Source organism: Oryzias latipes, chromosome 13 (genome assembly GCF_002234675.1).
Source record: "Oryzias latipes chromosome 13, ASM223467v1".
NCBI lineage: Eukaryota > Metazoa > Chordata > Actinopteri > Beloniformes > Adrianichthyidae > Oryzias > Oryzias latipes.
Window position 1 is genome coordinate 6,955,176 of NC_019871.2, and position 11,649 is coordinate 6,966,824.

Here is an 11,649-nt window from a genome sequence, read left to right on the forward strand (position 1 = left end):
CTGTCGCTCTCCTCTACGGACGAGCATCTCATTTCATCCTCCACACTCTGGAATAGCGTTTCATCACACTGTGAGAAAGACTGCACTGCATGTTTTCTCATTTTGATTCCACGGGTGGCTCAGGTATCGATTGATAAGCACACCTTCAGGGTTAAAAGATTTGCTTCCACCCAGTAAACGGTTTGATCTTTTAATGACGCGTCAGTTCAGAACCCCAATTGGAGCGTGGGATGTCCTTGTTGGTGTGTTTACAGAGGGCCATTCAGAGTAGGATTTCAAGGAATGGCTAAAGTCTCCAAGCCAGGATTTCCAGGTTTTAATGAGGCCAGTTTCACAGTACGTGAGTGTGTGGCCCCTTGATGTCTCCAGAGATCCCACTCCTGTGTGATAGTGCACATCAGAGGCGAGTGAGGCTCTGAAAGGAGTCACAGCTCTGCAGCTACAACTCCATGGTATGCCTGTAATGGGAATGTAATCCTAAAATCCAGAATCTCTGCTCCTCTGCATGTTCATTTTCATCCTGATATTCAATAAAAAAATTAATATTTAACTTCTGCACTGAGAGAATCATGTTCAATTACTGGTTGGGATTGTTTGGTTAAGTATTACCCATAATCCTCAGTTTAAATGTAAATGAATGAGAGGCTTTTCTCTGTCAGGAGGCTTTGGCTTGTTGTTATGCCACACGTTTACTCAGGACCAGGTGTTCCAGGTTTCTCTTTAACATGATCTCAGATAAGAATGGCATCACTTTTCTTAGATCCAGGCTCGTTAAAAAAAAACAAAAAAAAAAACATTTTGTTACTCTGAACAGCCTCCATCCTGAACCACAGGCTTGTTGATGTCTTGTGCATCCTGAGCTGTAAACACAGTGTGGAAAATATCAAACCCAAGAATAATAGATACCAGTGACTGGATTTAACAAATTCCATCGATAGGATCTTGCTTGGGGCAACAGGCGTATTCCAAACTGAAAGGTATGGATTAAAACTCTACTGAGAATCCTTAGCTGCTGAGCAATCAGACCATTCCATCATCAATAAAAGAAAATACTGTATGCGGGAGAAAACTGGAAATATTAAATGTAAATATTTTCTTAAGAACAACAGAAAAGCAATAACTGCATTAAGCGAAAAAAAAAATCCTGAAGGCAGCAAAACATCAACAGTCATAACAAATAGGCTTTACAGTGGAATACTGGTCACTTTTCCAGTCTTACCCCTTTAATTGGGGACTGTCTGGGATACTAAGTGCAGTGAGTTACTGCAGCCACCTGTACTGTAGTGTTTTCATGTGCACGTCCCAAGTCTGGTAAATGAAAGCTCGGGTCAGGAAGGCCATCCGCCATAAAGAAGTGAAACCACATCTGTAAAACGTGAGGTAATTTGCTGTGGTGACCCTTGACAAAAGAATGTGAAAATACAACAAAAATGGCTATTTTCACTTAATCTATATAATAAATTATAATTTAAAAAAGAAAAAAGAATTCTGTTTTTTAAAGACCCACACTTGAAAATTATGCTTTTGATATTTTTAAAGACTTTGATCATCTTTTGATCTTTTCTCAAAGCAATCTCAGTGGTCTTTTAATGATTATGCTGATTTTAGCCCAAACCAAAAAACCTGTGTGGATTTCATAGCTTCTGCAGAGAAGTAATGGTTAATTAGAAATTCACATCTGAGTTGTGGGCGGGACTGTTGGGATGGAGTGAGCCCACTTTGACATGCCTCCAACAACAGCTCGAATGACCGGCACTTCTGATTCCTAAGCTCAAAGTGGAGCCAAGCAAAGCGGCTCGAGCAGAACATCCCTACCAAACTGCAAACATTTTGCTGACTGCTCTTGTTGTTGGAGCGGTGTAATTTCACATTGTCAAAACACCACATTTTTTAATCCTATAAAAATTCTTTGTAAATGTAAATATTTAAATATACAATTGTGGAGCTTTGGTTTTGATGAAGAACGAGTTTAATGTTTAAAAGGCTTTTTGAATGTATGTTTTCTCAGCTTTCATCTTTAACACTTTTGACTGTGTATTTTACAGCCTTCTATAGTACAAGTTATGAATAAAAAAACATGTAAAGGGTCTATGCCATGCAAAATCAACTTTTTGAGCTTTAAAGTGTATTATAATGTTCATTCCTCATGATAAACAATCCCAAAGTGTTGTAAATATTCCTCTAAAAACCTGAGCTCTGAACACCAGCCCCTCCCAACCCACGGAAACGTCTCACATTGTGACGTCATAAAGTGAGAACAGCCCCTTCGAGGAAGAGTCTGCGCTGGAAGCTCCGCCCCCAGGGTTACACACACCCACTTTCTCCGTAGAGCTAGCGGTGATCGGCTGACTGATTTCCTTCTGTGCAGAAATATTCACTCGCATCTTTGCAAAAGTTCAGATGTTTAGTTTTGTGGGTAAAACACGGACACGCTGTCGAAGCCAGCTCTAGGTTGACATCATGAAATGGGCAGCCGCCACATGGAGAGAAAGGCGGTGGCTCAGAGATCCAGTTGTCTTACGTCCGGATAAGAAAATGAACTGCAAAAAAATTAATATGTTATTACAAAATTGTTGTTTTTAGCGTGCCAAAGGTAATATGTGATCACATATATGGATATAGTTACTCTGAAAGGCTTAAGAAAAGCATAATAGGCACTTTAAAATATTTTTACACTTCACTTCTATATTTATGATAATTACATTTAATATTTTTGCATGTACATTTTTCTCAATATGCTTTCCTTTTTATGATAGTTTTTTTAGCAATGATTTCAAGAAATTTTAATTTTATAACAATCTTCAAAACAATTAAAGGTAAAAGGTTTTTTTTTAAATGAACAAAATCTTATATTTATTTAACGGCAAATGTAAAAAATAAATGTCTGACCAAAACGTTTTGTGATAATTTTTTATGACTAATTTATTCCAAAAGCTCACATATATATATTATTTTTAAAATTGTGAAAACAAAATGAATCTTTCATAGTTAACTGTCATGTACTCAATGCAAAAGAGTAAATATATCTGTTTATGATTAATAATTATCCCACGTTTGCTATATCTCTGTATAGATATATATTTCTGTCTCGTTTTTCATTATTTCTACTTTGATTGCTAGAAATAAACCATTTCCAAATCCCTCCCCAAAAAATGGGAGAACCTATACGGACAAATGACAAGACTTGCAATAAGAATTTTCTGCACACCATTATACAGACATGTATGTACGGTCATGAATTACTTTTAATGATGGAGTGACAGAGCAGAAAATAGGATTGTCAAGGTGAATGACATCGGATATCTTTCTGTACGATTCACAGCAAACAAGAATCTGAAGCTGCATGAAATATAAAGTGGACAAATATGAATTTCCACGGTGAGCGTATTGGTCACTTAAAATTGGCGCAACGGGAATTGCGGGAGGAATAATTACACAAAACAAGGAGCGGAAGGAGCCGCACTTTTCAGCCGTTCCGTTATGGCGGCTGACAGCTTCCCTGTGAACGTGCAGACGTGGCGTGACACAACAATCTGAGCTCTTTTGACTGGAAAATCAGCACGTAGTCAGTCATCATGTCAGCAGCGCCACACTGCCATCTATGGCGTTCTGGCAAATGAGGCTGGTCATCCGTGACCCAGTTATGACTCGAGTGAACAGCACTCAGTTTCCCAATCATTACCGTGGCAATGAAGAATGGTTTGTTCACATTAGTAAAATGACTGTTTTTATGCCTGACAAAACCCAATGACATCGAGAGGTGTATGTAATGTGCTGGAACCCCATTATGTCTTGGCAGCACATCTTAATAATCCTTGGAACTTTGCCCCTCGCTTTTTCAAAAGGACGTTCACCCTCACCGCCCCTTTATAAAAGGCGGCAATTAACACCCCCCCCCCCCCCCCATTCGATTCCAGAGCGGCGGACAGTGGTAAGGGAAACAAAAGTAGAACCACTTTAACCCTTGTCCTATCCTAGGCACTTTAACATTGGGAGTTGGGTCATCTAGACCCACTAGACAGTGCACTAAACCTTTTTTCTTCAATGATTTGTGATTTTCACTGGTGTCCACCTTTATCCACCTTTGTCATGGTAGGGAGAGCACGTCAAAGTAAGGGTGGGGTTATCTAAGATAGCACTAGGGTTATAAACTCCACATACAAGTCCTGCAATTTGGCAGGACGTCACTGTGGGTGGCTCGACCATCGTCTCGGCGTTTCCCTGTCATGGTCGTGGAGTTTCTCAAGTGAACTTCTGGCGCTAATGGTGCTTGTGCGGCTGGGAAGGAAATTGCTTTTCACACACAAAAGTCAGCTGCTCCCATTGGGGGGAGGGGGGGGGAGTTAATTAAAACAAAGTTACATTGTAATGTAATTAAAATCAGAATAACGATAGATTCTTTAATTATGTAGTTCACTCCGAAAGGTCCCCCTGATTAGATGCCCAAATACGAATGAGATTAACAAGATGTGACAGAGAAATAATAGGCGCTGCTACTTTGTCAGGAAACCTTCTTTCTTTGGGGTTTAAAGGCTTATGGGGATTTGAGGGGGATGTTACTCAGTTCTGGCTAAGTGTGAAATTCCTCTTCATGTAAATGAAACAACAAATTAATAAAGTCTTTTAAAAACATAATGATTTGCCAATATTTCAGCAGGAAGAATGGAATTTAAATTCTGTACAAATGCATTATGCAAAGCTTGACTTCACACCTCACATCTCAATTTTGGAATTCCAATTTCAGGCTTTAATCAGGAATTGCCATGCCTCTATAATCATCAGCAAAGAACAAAAAGCAATTATCAGGCGTTCATGCATGCTCCTTCGAAGCAAAAGCCCCCAAAACATTACATAAGAAGGTTGGGATACGTTTCGTCGACACAACATTCATCATTATTACATCTATGGAAACAGAGACGGCGGTTCACACACCGCCTTTGCAGCAATGAACAATAGAAAATTCCTCTGCCGCTTATCAATATTCACGTACCTTTCTGACCCCACATGCATGCTTTTATGATAACTCTGAAACCAAGAAATAATGTGCACTATTATGCACATAATAAAATTTCAGCAAAAAGTGTTGCCCACCTCACGACAGGCTTTCCTTCAGTCCCATAAGGAGCTGAAATCCTACCCTCATCCCCGTGGTTGGAAACAAGTCCATTAGGCTGCAGCAGATGTATTTTAGCAGCTTGGAAACCCTAGACATTTTTATAAGCGTACATTTTTGCAGCGCATGCTTTCTACCAAATGACCTTCCGTTCATATGGAGTCCAGGCTGAGCAGCAGCTTTTACACTCGTATTCATGAGAACTGGTTTATGGGACTCAGAGGGCCAGCGGCGTGCGGGAAGGAGCATGATGTGTTTGCGTGGACAGTAAAATCTGTCCTTTAAGGAACAATAGAGAAAGATTCAAAGATCCAAGCGTCAATTGGGATGAGTTTCACTGATCATGTAACTACTACTTTTTGAAATCCATGTTGCCTCTTCCATTTGTATCTTCAAAACTAAAGTGCAAAATAAAATCATAAATGATAAAATCCCAAATTGAGACGTTTGTATACAAAGACTCGATAAGCTGATTTTAAAGTGTATTAAAGATTGACATCCAGGAAGAGTCTGCGCTGCAGCTCCGCCCTCAGGCTGACAAACACACCCACTTTCTCCACGGTGATTGGCTAAACTCTTTCCTTTTATATGCACATTATGCAATATGTTGTCATGGGCGACACGCAGACACACTGCTGAGGCCAGCTCTACGGCGGTGCCTTAAAGATCAAGCCGATCTCAGAAACAGAACTTTTATTTTTTTAATCCTTCTTTAGTGTGCCAAAGGTAATATATGATGATATATATGGATATAGTTTACTCTAAAAGGCTTAAGGAAACCATGATATAGGCCCTTTAAAATATTAGGAGATGATAATGCTAAAATAGACTCTTATTGTAAATAATCCTCAAAACCAAATTTGGTTTTAACCTTTAGATCTTTCCTATATCAAATTTTAACAATTCAAAACTACCTTCACTTGTTTACCGCTAATGTCTTTGGCTTTTGGAACTCATCAAAAAACTTTATTTACAACTTTCCCTAGACAACGATGCTATGTGCTCTGAGTACGGCTGATCTTTGATGGATGGCAGCTTTGAAGCAGCTGAGAGGACGGCTGGACAGGGCAGCCCCCTTACACCTGAGCAGGCAGGGATGGCTTAGCCACATGCTTCCCGCATCATTACACAGCTTGGGCCTAGACCTCTGGTGCCACCCTGATTGATGGGCTCCACCAGGCCAAACAGCCCAATGGAGGCGTTCCATCCAGACTGTAGCCCTGCCCATCCATCTTCAGCCTCTAGTACAGAGTCCTGTTACAGTACGCCTTGTGTGAAAGGGAGCTGCTCAGAATTTACCCCACACTCTGATTAAATGGGCTTCTGTGAGCTGTAAGGGGACGACTCCAGGACTGCACATTGAATTGCCAGCGACAAACAAAGGGAGGAAGAGCAGAAGACACAACAAAAGTCTTTTGTTTATCACAAGAAGCAGCAAATCTCTTTGTATCACTGTAAAAAAACGAGATCTGAATGAATATTTGGGACCTGCAACGGGATGAAGTAAGATGTCTGATCTACAAATCTGCAGCCAACACGCAGGAACATAAGCATGAGGATGCAATGAATGAAGATTAGAGGGAACGGGGGTAAAAGACAATACAGAAAAGCAAAACAGTTATTATATTTCAATTATTGTTTTCCAATTTCACTGTTATTCGAGGTATTCAAATGTTATTTTCTTGCTGTTTTTTGTTGTTTAACTGTTTTGCTTTGAACTTTTTATTCAAATCTTTTTGCAACCCATGAGATTCTTTAATAACCCCCTTTGTTGTGTTTTGATTGTTTTTTTTTCCTAAAAAGAATAGGGTTTTGTATGCAGAGTGTTGGTTTATTTTGTTTCCAGATTTAATATTTCAGTAAACATCTTTTGACACTTTTCATAAATAATGTGGTTTTTAGTCTCCTTACAAAACTATTGCTGTTTTTTCATTTATTTGTAAAATGATTTGTCAGGTGTCTTATTTTTGACATTCTAACTAGTTTTGTGAGACGTTTTTTGTAATTCATGTTGTGGTGATTTCAGGATCACGTTTCAGCTTAACTTCTAGCTTTGTGTTCCAGGTAAGGAAAACCAGTAAGAACCAAATGTTGCAGGAAATATGCTTTTTTCCTTTGATTCCCATGTTAAACCCCTGATTTCACATTATTTAGTGTCCAGGATCTTTTTGATGTATTCAATTTCCTTTGTTTCCTTATTTTGTTTTTATTTGATCTCATTTGTGTTTATTTTCTGTTATTATATATCTTGTTTTTTTTTATATTATTTATGTTTTTTTGATTTTATTTTTTATTGGCAGGTGGATGGCCCGACAGAGGTACAAACTTTGCTCTGTGCAGTTTTTGTTTTAGAAATGCTTTTGCATGGAACAAGTCCTGCAACAGACCGGCAACCTTTTCAGGGTACCCTGCCTTCGCCCAATAGAAGCTGGATAGGCCCCAGCAACCCAGTGACACTTAAAAGGATTCAGAACATTTATGTATGGATGAAAAAAAGACGATAAAAAAAGAAAATAGATGTTTTAAATCAGTTTAAGATTTATTTTATAAATTGATTCAAAAATAAATTAATCTTTTTTGACAAAATTGTTCCTAGTCATAAGAAGATGTATATTATATAAAAGGATTGTCAAATAGAGTTTGATTAGGTGCTTGAAAGGGAGTGAGCAAGATTAACCGACCTATACCTGTATGTCTACAGTCTGAGATTGGATGATATTATTTTTCTAGGTTGTTTTGTTGTTTTTTTCTGTTATGGTGTATCATTTTCTTTAAATGGCATGTCTAACATGCAAATACTTTATGCTGATTTATTTGCAAACAAGTAAAATGTGGGACTTCTAAATGCTGGTATTAAAATTAATGCTATAAGAGGGTTAGTGAAATCACATTTTTTGAAAAGAAAAAAAGAAACAGGGGTTTATATTCCGGTCCTAATCAGTATGCCTTTGAAGAAGGAGACGTTCTGCTCCAAATGAAACTTAATTGCCTCCATTAACTTAAATCACAACATTTGTGCAGCAGTTTCATGCAGAGTCCAGTTTGGCTGCTCGCTCTGGTAATGTTTGCCAGAATAAAAGCTGAACAATAAATTCCTATCAGAGTTTACCATCTTTTTTCTTTTTTTTCGTGCTAATTTTCTACTTCACTGGAAGGGAAATTGACCACAAAATATCGTTTGCTTAATATTTCCAAAATCTCTGACCTGACCTGGACTCAAACAATCTGTAAGATCATTTCCAGTTCAGGAGAAATACAGAGGTTCCATTCTTTGACCTCTTGAGGAGGAATAGCCAACAAACAAACTGCTGTCTGTCCCTTTAAATTTGCTGCCACTGCAGCCATATTCTGCAGCCAGATGTGCACAGCTTGTCTGCTACCTTACTGCTTCAATAACTCTCATTACAGTAATTGTTGGCTAATGTTTTCATAATCTGCTGCTTACAGAAAAATTATTTTCCTTATACTAATGTCATCACTGCCTCACTATGGTCTTAACCTCTATTTTTTTTTTTTAATTGCCGATAGTTAATCGGGAATTGTCCAACTGGCTGTTGTCCCTAATGGTGAAAATTCTAGAGCAGACTTTCTTGTTTAAATGAGCAAAAAGCGCCATCAGAGAAAGGCCAATGGATGCCGGTTATAATGACTCACTTACTCGCAGCGCTGGCACTCGCTCACAGCATCTGGCACTTGGGTAGCCATGCACATTCCCAGCGTTTACTTACATTTCACCTCTGCCGTTATTCAGAGTGAGTGATTGTCTGCTTGGGCCTGCTCCGCCGAGCGTTTCCTAAAGACACACAAACCCACGCAAACATCGACTTTTTTTTTGGTTGATGTGATGAAGTCAATACCGCAAGGGAAAGATGAGGAATATAAATGAGCTAGAAACCCGTTTGTTTTCATTCCAACACTCGCCTTTACCGTCCCGGGTTAATCAGAGTCAAATAGCTGATTGTTCCTCTTTACTGTGTGCTGACAGTTAGCCATAGCAGATTGCTAAAAGTGAAGTTTCAGAGGCTGAAGTCTGTTTTTAGGAAGTTTAAGTCCCACCCTGATCACCTTTTGATTTATTTTAAAAGCTTTAAAATATTATGTCATTTTAGCCAAAATCCAAATACCTGTCATTTTCAGTGACATAGTTTCTGCAGAGAGTAGTTCAGTAAAAATCAACTCTCAGTTGCTGGCACCATCCCGCCCCCTCTTCCCCTCTCTGTTGCAGAGCAGAGAGCTTGTAGCTCGTCAAGATTATTTTACCACAATTACATTATTTATCACAATTAAACTTTTTTTCAAACGGGACTTTTATGTTTGCTCCTGATACTCAACTATTTGAATACTGAAATACTCAAAAACTGAAAACTTAATAAATATATAAAACACACACACAAAAAACCACGAGAACCCACAAAACACCTACTCTGATGTTTTTTGGGTGTTTTTCAAAACGTTCTTGTAGCATTTTTCTGATGATGATGGAGGATACATGTTAAGAAAATAAAGCTTAAAATTGCCGGTCAAGTCTTTTGTTAATCTTTTGTTAGTGGCTTGGACTCACAACACACATGAACGTTAAAGTCACCAAGAATTAAAATATGATCGTAGTCTAAAATAATGGCTGACAAAAGATCTCCAAAGTCCTGCAGGAAGTCACTGTTAAATTTAGGTGGTCGGTAGACCACCACACATAAGACCGGGGATCCACATCTGGGGCCTCATTTATAAACGTTGCGTACGCACAAAAGAAGGCGTACGCCACTCTCTACGCAATAGTTGAGATTTATAAAAAGCAAACTTGACGGGAAAATGTGCGGTCCTTCACGCAAGCTCCGACCCATGCGTACGCACAAAAACGGGTGAAATGAGAAATGGCGACACCGTCGGCAGATGGAAGAAACACGTGAAAGTGACAGTGTGTGCCAAATCGTGCTGGCATGTGCTGTGCTACACAATGTGGCACAGCTTAAAAACGTGCCTCTACCCCCTGGCGCTGATTGCTGTGTTGGCCCCGACCCTGAACCCCATCCCCACGCATTTGAGCCAAATGCTGCTGCTGTGCGCCAGCGTTTGGAAGTGATGCGTCGCTTGTAAAGAAAAAGAGGTGTGGAAAATATTATTTATTTAAGAATTCCCTCATCGTGCAGTTTATTTCAGTCAGGGCGATCTTGATTTCGCCCAACTCCTTGGCCACCTCTCTGATTGAACTACTGACTTCCCTCTGCATTTCAAGGACTGCATCAGTGAGGAAACGTCCACTGCTGGAGGGTTGAGAGCCGCGTGCCGTGGAGACGCTGGGGCCAGACGGCTGCTCAGCTGCAGCATCGTAACCACTGGCCCCGCTGGAACACCCAGCAACTAAAATAAAATTGTTCTATATTAATAATCTGTAATTGTGTAGCCTGCATACATGTGACTTGACTGCATTCATTTGAATTATTTCTCTTACCTGTGTCACCCTGACCCTGGCGCGTCGGCGTCCCCTCCGTCTCAGTCAGGTGACTGAGGCGGAGGAGGACGCCGATAAGGGGGACTTAATAGGGATTCCCCAATAATAGCGGCCAGTTTCTCATCAAGAGGGGTCAGCTCCCCCCCCCCCCCCCCCCCCCCACCCCCACGTGGCGGACACACTCTGCCGATGCAGCGCTAGACGTTTTTTTGCCTCGACTTTGATGTCCGATCATTTCTTTCATTTCTTTTTTATTTCTGCCACGTCCGAGGTTGTGAGGCTACAGCATTTACGGCGTCTGCCACTCACGTGCCTTTTCGGCATTAGTAATGCCCACACTGTGCCCTCCAAACAACATTTTTCTCCTCTTTTCCACCTCGCCAACGATAACTTCTACTTCACATTGAGTGAAGTTACGTTTTTTTGATTTCCCCTCTGTGTTTGCCACGATTTAGCAAGCCATGAATATTCATTTGTGGGCGTTTCACGGACTATTTATGGGCAACTATGGGCGTGTCATGTAGCCTCAAAAGCTGCGCTGCATTTAGAATCGGTTGTGATTTATAAAGGGAAAGATGCGTAGGATGAGCGTGCGCACGGTTTTATAAATCCCAATATTTATGTGCGTACGCACGTCCTATGTTTCATCCGTACGCCACTTCTGACGCAAATCCTACGCAAGGTTTTATAAATGAGGCCCCTGATCTCCACAAGCTGGACCTCAAAGCTGGAGAACCCGGAGAAGCGGTCAGCTGGGAGCTGCCGACAAAAAAACCTGGACTGGAACACGACGGCGACTCCTCCGCCAGTTGGTACTTCAGTGTTTTGAAAAAGACGCTAAAAACACATTACTATCAAATCCGAGTCCCTGCTTGGCCACAGTGCGATTAAGCGTGAAAAAAATTCAACCGGTTGAACTTTCAGGGCGCGATCATTGAACCCCCAGTTTGCACGTAGACCCTGCGACTGGACTTAAAAACGTGCGTAGCTGAAATTCTGGTCTACGCACATTTGCATAGACTTTTCATTGAAAGCAACCGTTTGAATGTGACTCGACGCGGTCGGTATGATGCAGGTATTTCTTTAT